Source organism: Mesoplodon mirus, assembly GCF_964341445.2.
Source record: "Mesoplodon mirus genome assembly, contig: SUPER_3_unloc_2, whole genome shotgun sequence".
NCBI classification, from domain to species: domain Eukaryota; kingdom Metazoa; phylum Chordata; class Mammalia; order Artiodactyla; family Ziphiidae; genus Mesoplodon; species Mesoplodon mirus.
This window is the reverse complement of record NW_028295808.1, coordinates 2,377,917-2,391,222: the sequence shown is the minus strand read 5'-3', so window position 1 is coordinate 2,391,222 and position 13,306 is coordinate 2,377,917.

The window sequence follows — 13,306 nt, the reverse complement described above, 5'->3', positions numbered from 1 at the left end:
TCACCATGAACACTATTACCGTGAGCACTCTCACTGTGGTCACTGTCACCATGAGCACTGTCGCCATGGGTACTGGCACAATGTAGACAGACACCATGAGCACTGTCACCATGGGCACCATCAGTGTGAGCACTCTCACCATGGCCACTGTCACCTTGGGCACTGTTACCATGAGCACTGTCACCATAGGCAATGGCACCATGGGCCCTGTCATCATGGGCACTCTCACCATGGGCACTATCAGTGTGAGCAGTGTCACCATGGATACTGCAAACATGAGAACTGTCACCGTGAGTACTGTCACCATGAGTACAGTCCTCACGGGTTGTCACCATGTGCACTGTCACCGTGAGAACTGTCAACAGGGGCACTGTCACCATTTTTCACTGCCACCATGTGCAGTGTCACCATGGGCACTATCACCATGGAAAGTATCACCGTGAACACTGTCACCATGAACACTGCAACTGTGTGCAGTGTCAACATGCACACTGTCACCGTAAGGACTATCACTGTAAGCAAAGTCACTATGAGCAATGTCACCATGGGCACTGTCACCATGAGCACTTGATCACTGAGTACTGTCACCATGGGTAATATCACCATGGGCACTGTCACCGTGAGAACTATCACCGTGAGCAATGCCATGATGGGCACTGGCGCCGTGGGTCTTTTCACTATTAGCACTGAAACAATGTGCACTATCACTGTGAGAAATCTCACCGTGCTAACTGTCCCCAAGGGCACTGTCACAGAGGGAAAAGTCATCATGGGCACTGTCACAGTCAGTATTCTCACCATGGGCACTCTCATTGTGGGCAATGCCTCCGTGAGCACCATTACCATGAACACTGCTACCATGAACACTCTCATGATAAGAACTGTCACCATGGGCACAGACACCATGGGCACTCTCACGGTGTGCACTGTCACCAGGGGCACTGTCAAAATGGGCACTGTCACCATGAGCACTGGAACCATGGGCATTCTCACCATGGGCACTATCACCATGAGCAGTATTACCATGGGCACTCTCACTATTTTGCACTGCCACCAGATGCACCATAACCATGTGCACTGTCACCATGGGCAGTGTCACCATCGGTAGTCTAACCATGCGCACTTCCACCACGATCACTGCCACCAAGAGCACTGTCACCATGATCACTGCCACCATGAGCACTGTCACAAGAACTGCCAATATGAGAACTGCCACCATGGGCACTATCACCATGATTAGTGTCACCGTGGGTATTGTCACCTTGGGCACTGTCAACGTGAGAAATATCACCGTGAGCACTATCACCCTGAGCACTGTCACCAAGGGAACAGCTTCAATGCGGATGGTCACCATGAACACTGTCACACTGGGCACTATCACCGTGAGAACAGTCACCGTGGTCACTGTCACCATGAGCACATTTTCTGTGAGCTCGGTCACCCTTGGTATTGTCACCATTGGTGGTATCGCCGTGAGAGTTGTGAACATGGGCACTCTCACCATGGGCAATATAACCATGAATACTGTCACCCTGTGTATTTTCACCATGGGCACTGTCACTGTGAGCACTACACTGTGAGAGTTGTGACTATGGTCACTGTCACCATGGACACTCTCACCATGAGAACTATCACCATGAACACTGTCACCATGAACACTGTCACTGTGTGCAGGTTCATCATGTGCACTGTCACTGTAAGGACTATCACTGTAAGCAAAGTCACCATGAGCAATATCACCATGGGCACTGTCACCATTTTGCACTGCCACCATATGCAGTGGCACCATGGGTAATATCACCATAGCCACTTTCAACATGAGAAATGTAACCGTGTGGAATGTCGTTATGGGCACTGGCACCATGGGAATCATCACAGTGAGCACTGTCACAACAGGCACTATCAACATGAGAAATCTCACCAGGCTAACTGTCCACATGGGCACTGTCACCGTGAGAAGTGTCACCATGGGCACTGTCACTGTCGGCACTGTCACCATGGGCACTGTCATTGTGGGCACTGTCTCCATGGCCACTGCCACCGTGTGCTCTGTCACCATGAACTCTGTAACAATGCCCATTATCACCGTGTGCACTGTCACCATGGGCACTATCACCGTGAGCACTGTCAGCATGTGCACTGTCACTATTTAGCACTGTCACCAAGTGAACTACCACCATGGGCACTGTCACAATGTTCACTATCACCGTGAGCACGGTTACCATGGGCACTGTAACAATGCACAGTGTCACCATCAGTACTGTCCCAATGGGGACTGCCACCAAGAACACTGTCACCATTAGCATTGTCACGACGAGCACTGGCACCTTGGCACTGCTATTATGAGCACTGTCACCATGAGATCTGTCGCTATGAGAACTGCCACCATGGGTATTTTCAACATGAGTACTGTCACCATGGGTATTGTCACCATGGGCACTGTCACCGTGAGCACTACACCGTGAGAATTGTGACTATGGGCACTGTCACCATGGGCACATTCACGATCGGCACTATCGCCATGAACACTGTCACCATGAGCACTATCACTGTGTGCAGTTTCACAATACACACTATCACCGTAGGGAATATCACCATAAGCAATGTCACCATGAGCAAGATCACCATGGGCACTGTCACCATTTTGCACTGCCACCATGTGCAGTGTCACCATGGGCAATTTCACTATGAGAACTGTCACCATGGGAAATATCACCGTGGGCACTGTCACCATGAGCACTGTCACTATGAGAATTTACACCATTGGTCCTGTCAACATGAGAACTGTCACCATCGGCACTGTCAACATGGAGACCATCACCTTGAGCACTGTCAACATGAGTACTGTCACCATGAGCAATGTCACCATGGTCACATTTAATGTAAGAACTGTCACCACGGGGACTATCACCATTGGCAATGTCACGGGCTTGTCACCATGAGCACTATCACCATGGGCGATGTCTCCATGGGCAGTTTCACCATGAGCACTGTCACTATTGGCACTCTCACAATGGGCACCATCACCGTGAGCAGTGTCACCATGGGCCTTGTCACACTGGGTGCTTTTAGCATGGGCACTGTCACCGTGGGCACTGTCTCAATGAGAAGTATAACCATGGGCTTTGTCAGCCTAGGCAGTGTCACTGTGGGCACGGACATCGTGACATCTATCACCATAAACACTGTAAACATGGGCACTGTCACCATGATCACGGTCACCATGAGCATTGATACAATGAGCACTGTTATTTATGGCACTGCCAACATGAGCACTGTCACCATGGGCAAGACACCATGGGCACTGCCACCATGGGCATTGTCACCCTAGGCACTCTCAACATAGGCATTATCACTATGAGAATTGTGAACATGGACACTGTCTCCATGGGCATTAACACCATTAGCACTGTCACCATGAGTACTGTCAGCATGTGCACTGTCACTATTTAGCACTGTCACCAGGTGAACTACCACCATGGGCACTATCACGATGTGCACTATCACCATGAGCACGGTTACCATAGGCACTGTAACAATGTGCAGTGTCACCATCGGTACTGTCTCCATAGGAACTGCCACCAACAGCACTGTCACCATTAACACTGTCACCACCTTGGGACTGTTATTATGAGCATGGTCAGCATGAGAACTGTCGCTGTGAGAACTGCCACCATAGGTATTTTCAACAAGAGTACTGTCACCGTGGGTATTGTCATCATTTGCACTGTCACCATGAGCACTATTACCGTGAGCACTCTCACTGTGGTCACTGACACCATGAGCACTGTTGCCATGGGTACTGGCACAATGCGGACTGGCACCATGAACCCTGTCACTGTGGCCACTATCAATGTGAGCACTCTCACCGTGGTCACTGTCACCATGGGCACTGTTACCAGGAGACCTGTAACCATGGTCACATTCAACATAAGAGCTGTCACCATGGGGACTATCACCTTCGGCACTGTCACCATGGGCACTGTCACCATGAGCACTGTCACCATGGGCCTTGTCACACTGGGCGCTGTCACCGTGAGCACTGCCACAATGGGAAGTATCACCATGGGATTTGTCAGCCTGAGCACTGTCCCCGTGGGCACTGACACCATGACATCTATCACCATAAACACTGTAACAAGGGAACGGTCACCATGAGCACTGCCACAATGGGCCCTGTTATTTATGGCACTGCCAACATGAGCACTGTCACCATGAGCACTGTCACAATGGCCATGACACCATGGGCCCTGTCACCATGGGTATTGTCACCCTAGGTAATCTCGCCATAGGCATTGTCACTGTGAGAATCGTGAACATGGGCAATGTCACCATAAGCACTGTCACCATGAGTACTGTCACCCTGGGTATTTCCACTATGGGCACTGTCACTGTGAGCACTACACCATGAGAATTGTGACTATGGGCACTGTCAACATGGACACTCTCACCATGGGAACTATCACCGTGAACACTGTCAGCATGAACACTGTCACTGTGTGCAGTGTCACCATGCACAATGTCACCGTAAGGACTATCACCGTAAGCAAAGTCACCATGAGCAATGTCACCATGGGCACGGTCACCATTTTGCACTGCCACCATGTGCAGTGTCACCATGGGTAATATCACCATAGGCACTTTCACAGTGAGAAATGTGACCATGCGGAGTGTCTCAATGGGCACTGGCACCATGGGCATTGTCACTGTGAGCACTGTCACAACGGGCACTATCACTATGAAAAATCTCACCATGCTAACTGTCCCCATGGGCACTATCACCGTGAGAAGTGTCACCATGGGCACCGTCACTGTTGGCACTGTCACCATGAACACTGTCACCATGGCTACTATCACTGTGAGAACAGTCACCATGGGCACTGTCAACATGGAGACTATCACCTTGAGCCCTGTCACCATGAGCACTGTCACCATGAGATATTTCAAGAGGGTCACTTTCACCATGAGAACTGTCAACACGGGGACTCTCACCATTGACACTGACTCCAAGGGGTTTTCACGATGAGCACTATCACCATGGGCAGTGTCTCCATGGGAAGGTTCACCATGAGCACTCTCACTATTGGCACTATCACCATCGGCACCGTCATCATCGGCACGGTCTCCGTGAGCACTGTCACAATGGGCATTGTCACACTGGGTGCTTTCACCATGGGCACTGTCACCATTCCACTCTCACCATGGACACTGTGATCTTGGTCACTGCCACCATGGGCTCTGTCACCGTGGGCACTGTCACAATGGGAAGTATAACCATGGGCTTTGTCAGCATGGGCGCTGTCACCGTGGGCATGGCCACCATGACATCTATCACCATAAGCACTGTAAACTTGGGCCCTGTCACCATGAGCACGGTTACCATGAGCACTGCCACAATGAGAACTGTCACTTATGGCACTGTCCACATGAGGAGTGTCACCATGATCACTGTCACCATGGAAAGGAAACCCTGGGCACTGTCACCATGAGCACTCTCACCATGGGAATTGTCACCTTAGGTACAGTCACCATGGGCACTGTCACCGTGAGCACTTTTACCATGAGCTCTGTAACCCTGGGCACTATCACCGTGAGTGTTGTGTACATGGACACTCTCACCATGAGCAATGTCACCATGAATACTGTCACCCTGTGCATTGTCACCATGGGCACTGTCACCATGAGCATTACACCGTGAGAATTGTGACTCTGGGCACTGTCACCATGGGCACATGTGCCATCGGCACTATCGCCGTGAACACTGTCACCATGAGCACTGTCACTGTGTGCAGTTTTAGCATACACACTGTCACCGTAAGCAATGTCACCATGAGCAATATCTCCATGGGCATTGTCACCATTTTGCACTGCCACCACGTGCAGTGTCACCATGGACACTTTTACCGTGAGTACTGTCACCATGGGTAATATCACCATGGGCAATGTCACCCTGAGCACTATTACAGTGAGCACTATCACCATGAGCACTCTCACTGTGGTCACTGTCACCATGAGCACTGTCGCCATGGGTACTGGCACAATGCGGACTGGCACCATGAGCCCTGTCACCGTGGCCACTATCACTGTGAGCACTCTCACCGTGGTCACTGTCACCATTGGCACTGTTACTAGGAGCACTGTCACCATGGTCACATTCAACGTAAGAGCTGTCAACACGGAGACTATCACCATTGGCACTGTCACCATGGGGTTGTCACCATGAGCACTATCACCATGGGCGATGTCTCCATGGGCAGTTTCACCATGAGCACTGTCACTATTGGCACTCTCACCATCGGCACTGTCACCATGGGCACTGTCACCGTGAGCACTGTCACCATGGGCCTTGTCACACTGGGCGCTGTCACCATGGGCACTGTCACCATGAGCACTGTCACAATGGGAAGTATCACCAACGGATTTGTCAGCCTGAGCACTGTCCCTGTGGGCACTGACCCCGTGACATCTATCACCATAAACACTGTAAACATGGGCACTGTCACCATGAGCATGGTCACCATGAGCACTGTCACAACGGGCACTATCACCGTGAGAAATCTCACCATGCTAACTCTCCCCATGGGCACTGTCACCGTGAGAAGTGTCACCATGGGCACTATCACGGTGAGAACAGTCACCATGGTCACTGTCACCATGGGCACTGTCATTAAGAGCATTATCACCCTAAGCACTGTCACTGTGAGAACAGTCACCATGAGCACTGTCAACATGGAAACTATCACCTTGAGCCATGTCACCATGAGCACTGTCACCATGAGATATTTCAACAGGGTCACTTTCACCGTGAGAACTGTGAACACGGGGATTCTCACCATTGACACTGCCTCCGAGGGGTAATCACGATGAGCACTATCACCATGGGCAGTGTCTCCATGGGCAGTTTCACCATGAGCACTCTCACTATTGGCACTATCACCATCGGCACTGTCATCATCGGCACGGTCACCGTGAGCACTGTCACAATGGGCGTTGTCACACTGGGTGCTGTCACCATGGGCACAGTCACCATTCCACTCTCACCATGGGCACTGTGATCTTGGTCACTGTCACCATGGACTCTCTCACCGTGGGCACTGTCACAATGTGAAGTATCACCATGGGCTTTGTCAGCGTGGGCACTGTCACCGTGGGCATGGCCACCATGACATCTATCACCATAAGCACTGTAATCTTGGGCCCTATCACCATGAGCACGGTTACCATGAGCACTGCCACAATGAGAACTGTCACTTATGGCACTGTCCACATGAGGAGTGTCACCATGATCACTGTCACCATGGGCAGGACACCCTGGGTATTGTCACCATGGGCACTGTCACCATGAGCCCACTCACCATGGGAATTGTCAACTTAGGTACTGTCATCATGGGCACTGTCACCGTGAGCACTTTTACCATGAGCTCTGTCACCCTGGGCACTATCACCGTGAGTGTTGTGTACATGGACACTCTCACCATGAGCAATGTCAGAATGAATAATGTTACCCTGTGTATTGTCACCATGGGCACTGTCACCATTAGCATTACACCATGAGAATTGTGACTCTGGGCACTGTCACCATGGGCACATTCGCCATCGGCACTATCGCCAAGAACACTGTCACCGTGAGCCCTGTCACTGTGTGCAGTTTCAGCATACTCACTATCACCGTAAGCAATGTCACCATGAGCAATATCTCCACAGGCACTGTCACCATTTTGCACTGCCACCATGTGCAGTGTCACCATGGACACTTTTACCATGAGTACTGTCACCATGGGTAATATCACCATGGGCACTGTCACTGTGAGCACTGTCACTATGAGAATTGACACCATAGGCCCTGTCAACATGAGAACTGTCACCATCGGCACTGACAACATGGAGAACATCACCTTGAGCACTGTCAACATGAGCACTGTCACCATGAGCAATGTCACCATGGTCACATTCAATGTAAGAACTGTCACCACGGGGACTATCAACATTGGCAATGTCACAGTGGGGTTGTCACCATGAGCACTATCACCGTGGGCAATGTTTCCATGGGCAGTTTCACCATGAGCACTGTCACTATTGGCACTCTCAGCATGGGCATTGTCACAATGGGCACCATCAACGTGAGCACTGTCAACATGGGCCTTGTCACACTGGGTGTTATCAGCATGGGCACTGTCACTGTGGGCACTGTCCCAATGGGAAGTATCACCATGGGCTTTGTCAGCCTAGGCAGTGTCACTGTGGGCACGGACACCGTGACATCTATCACCATAAACACTGTAAACATGGGCACTGTCACCATGAGCACAGTCACCATGAGCATTGTCACAATGAGCACTGTTACTTATGGCACTGCCAACATGAGCACTGTCATTATGGGCATGACAACATGGACACTGTCACCCTAGGCACTCTCACCATAGGCATTATCACTGTGAGAATTGTGAACATGGACACTGTCTCCATGGGCATTATCACCATGTGCACTGTCACCATGAGTACTATCACCCAGGGTATTTTTACAATGGGCACTGTCACTGTGAGCACTACACCTTAAGAATTGTGACTATGGGCACTGTCACCATGGAAACTCTCACCATAGATCTATCACCATGAACACTGTCACCATGAACACTCTAACTGTGTGCAGTGTCACCATGCACACTGTCACAATAAGGACTATCACCATAAGCAAAGTCACCATGAGCAATGTCACCATGAGCAAAGTCACCAATTTGCACTGACACCATGTGCAGAGTAACCATGCGTTTTATCACCATAGGCACTTCTACCCTGAGAAATGTGACCATGCAGAATGTCTCTATGGGCACTGGCACCATGGGCACTATCACCGTGAGCACTGTCAGCATGTGCACTGTCACTATTTAGCACTGTCACCAGGTGAACTACCACCATGGGCACTGTCACGATGGGCACTATCACTGTGAGCACGGTTACCATGGGCACTGTAACAATGCACAGTGTCACCATCGGTACTGTCCCGATGGGAACTGCCACCAAGAACAGTGTCACCATTAGCACTGTCACCACGAGCACTGGCACCTGGGCACTGCTATTATGAGCACTGTCACCATGAGATCTGTCGCTATGAGAACTGCCACCATGGGTATTTTCAACATGAGTACTGTCACCATGGTATTGTCACCATTTGCACTGTCACCATGAACACTATTACCGTGAGCACTCTCACTGTGGTCACTGTCACCATGAGCACTGTCGCCATGGGTACTGGCACAATGTAGACAGACACCATGAGCACTGTCACCATGGGCACCATCAGTGTGAGCACTCTCACCATGGCCACTGTCACCTTGGGCACTGTTACCATGAGCACTGTCACCATAGGCAATGGCACCATGGGCCCTGTCATCATGGGCACTCTCACCATGGGCACTATCAGTGTGAGCAGTGTCACCATGGATACTGCAAACATGAGAACTGTCACCGTGAGTACTGTCACCATGAGTACAGTCCTCACGGGTTGTCACCATGTGCACTGTCACCGTGAGAACTGTCAACAGGGGCACTGTCACCATTTTTCACTGCCACCATGTGCAGTGTCACCATGGGCACTATCACCATGGAAAGTATCACCGTGAACACTGTCACCATGAACACTGCAACTGTGTGCAGTGTCAACATGCACACTGTCACCGTAAGGACTATCACTGTAAGCAAAGTCACTATGAGCAATGTCACCATGGGCACTGTCACCATGAGCACTTGATCACTGAGTACTGTCACCATGGGTAATATCACCATGGGCACTGTCACCGTGAGAACTATCACCGTGAGCAATGCCATGATGGGCACTGGCGCCGTGGGTCTTTTCACTATTAGCACTGAAACAATGTGCACTATCACTGTGAGAAATCTCACCGTGCTAACTGTCCCCAAGGGCACTGTCACAGAGGGAAAAGTCATCATGGGCACTGTCACAGTCAGTATTCTCACCATGGGCACTCTCATTGTGGGCAATGCCTCCGTGAGCACCATTACCATGAACACTGCTACCATGAACACTCTCATGATAAGAACTGTCACCATGGGCACAGACACCATGGGCACTCTCACGGTGTGCACTGTCACCAGGGGCACTGTCAAAATGGGCACTGTCACCATGAGCACTGGAACCATGGGCATTCTCACCATGGGCACTATCACCATGAGCAGTATTACCGTGGGCACTCTCACTATTTTGCACTGCCACCAGATGCACCATAACCATGTGCACTGTCACCATGGGCAGTGTCACCATCGGTAGTCTAACCATGCGCACTTCCACCACGATCACTGCCACCAAGAGCACTGTCACCATGATCACTGCCACCATGAGCACTGTCACAAGAACTGCCAATATGAGAACTGCCACCATGGGCACTATCACCATGATTAGTGTCACCGTGGGTATTGTCACCTTGGGCACTGTCAACGTGAGAAATATCACCGTGAGCACTATCACCCTGAGCACTGTCACCAAGGGAACAGCTTCAATGCGGATGGTCACCATGAACACTGTCACACTGGGCACTATCACCGTGAGAACAGTCACCGTGGTCACTGTCACCATGAGCACATTTTCTGTGAGCTCGGTCACCCTTGGTATTGTCACCATTGGTGGTATCGCCGTGAGAGTTGTGAACATGGGCACTCTCACCATGGGCAATATAACCATGAATACTGTCACCCTGTGTATTTTCACCATGGGCACTGTCACTGTGAGCACTACACTGTGAGAGTTGTGACTATGGTCACTGTCACCATGGACACTCTCACCATGAGAACTATCACCATGAACACTGTCACCATGAACACTGTCACTGTGTGCAGGTTCATCATGTGCACTGTCACTGTAAGGACTATCACTGTAAGCAAAGTCACCATGAGCAATATCACCATGGGCACTGTCACCATTTTGCACTGCCACCATATGCAGTGGCACCATGGGTAATATCACCATAGCCACTTTCAACATGAGAAATGTAACCGTGTGGAATGTCGTTATGGGCACTGGCACCATGGGAATCATCACAGTGAGCACTGTCACAACAGGCACTATCAACATGAGAAATCTCACCAGGCTAACTGTCCACATGGGCACTGTCACCGTGAGAAGTGTCACCATGGGCACTGTCACTGTCGGCACTGTCACCATGGGCACTGTCATTATGGGCACTGTCTCCATGGCCACTGCCACCGTGTGCTCTGTCACCATGAACTCTGTAACAATGCCCATTATCACCGTGTGCACTGTCACTATTTAGCACTGTCACCAAGTGAACTACCACCATGGGCACTGTCACAATGTTCACTATCACCGTGAGCACGGTTACCATGGGCACTGTAACAATGCACAGTGTCACCATCAGTACTGTCCCAATGGGGACTGCCACCAAGAACACTGTCACCATTAGCATTGTCACGACGAGCACTGGCACCTTGGCACTGCTATTATGAGCACTGTCACCATGAGATCTGTCGCTATGAGAACTGCCACCATGGGTATTTTCAACATGAGTACTGTCACCATGGGTATTGTCACCATGGGCACTGTCACCGTGAGCACTACACCGTGAGAATTGTGACTATGGGCACTGTCACCATGGGCACATTCACGATCGGCACTATCGCCATGAACACTGTCACCATGAGCACTATCACTGTGTGCAGTTTCACAATACACACTATCACCGTAGGGAATATCACCATAAGCAATGTCACCATGAGCAAGATCACCATGGGCACTGTCACCATTTTGCACTGCCACCATGTGCAGTGTCACCATGGGCAATTTCACTATGAGAACTGTCACCATGGGAAATATCACCGTGGGCACTGTCACCATGAGCACTGTCACTATGAGAATTTACACCATTGGTCCTGTCAACATGAGAACTGTCACCATCGGCACTGTCAACATGGAGACCATCACCTTGAGCACTGTCAACATGAGTACTGTCACCATGAGCAATGTCACCATGGTCACATTTAATGTAAGAACTGTCACCACGGGGACTATCACCGTTGGCAATGTCACGGGCTTGTCACCATGAGCACTATCACCATGGGCGATGTCTCCATGGGCAGTTTCACCATGAGCACTGTCACTATTGGCACTCTCACAATGGGCACCATCACCGTGAGCAGTGTCACCATGGGCCTTGTCACACTGGGTGCTTTTAGCATGGGCACTGTCACCGTGGGCACTGTCTCAATGAGAAGTATAACCATGGGCTTTGTCAGCCTAGGCAGTGTCACTGTGGGCACGGACATCGTGACATCTATCACCATAAACACTGTAAACATGGGCACTGTCACCATGATCACGGTCACCATGAGCATTGATACAATGAGCACTGTTATTTATGGCACTGCCAACATGAGCACTGTCACCATGGGCAAGACACCATGGGCACTGCCACCATGGGCATTGTCACCCTAGGCACTCTCAACATAGGCATTATCACTATGAGAATTGTGAACATGGACACTGTCTCCATGGGCATTAACACCATTAGCACTGTCACCATGAGTACTGTCAGCATGTGCACTGTCACTATTTAGCACTGTCACCAGGTGAACTACCACCATGGGCACTATCACGATGTGCACTATCACCATGAGCACGGTTACCATAGGCACTGTAACAATGTGCAGTGTCACCATCGGTACTGTCTCCATAGGAACTGCCACCAACAGCACTGTCACCATTAACACTGTCACCACCTTGGGACTGTTATTATGAGCATGGTCAGCATGAGAACTGTCGCTGTGAGAACTGCCACCATAGGTATTTTCAACAAGAGTACTGTCACCGTGGGTATTGTCATCATTTGCACTGTCACCATGAGCACTATTACCGTGAGCACTCTCACTGTGGTCACTGACACCATGAGCACTGTTGCCATGGGTACTGGCACAATGCGGACTGGCACCATGAACCCTGTCACTGTGGCCACTATCAATGTGAGCACTCTCACCGTGGTCACTGTCACCATGGGCACTGTTACCAGGAGACCTGTAACCATGGTCACATTCAACATAAGAGCTGTCACCATGGGGACTATCACCTTCGGCACTGTCACCATGGGCACTGTCACCATGAGCACTGTCACCATGGGCCTTGTCACACTGGGCGCTGTCACCGTGAGCACTGCCACAATGGGAAGTATCACCATGGGATTTGTCAGCCTGAGCACTGTCCCCGTGGGCACTGACACCATGACATCTATCACCATAAACACTGTAACAAGGGAACGGTCACCATGAGCACTGCCACAATGGG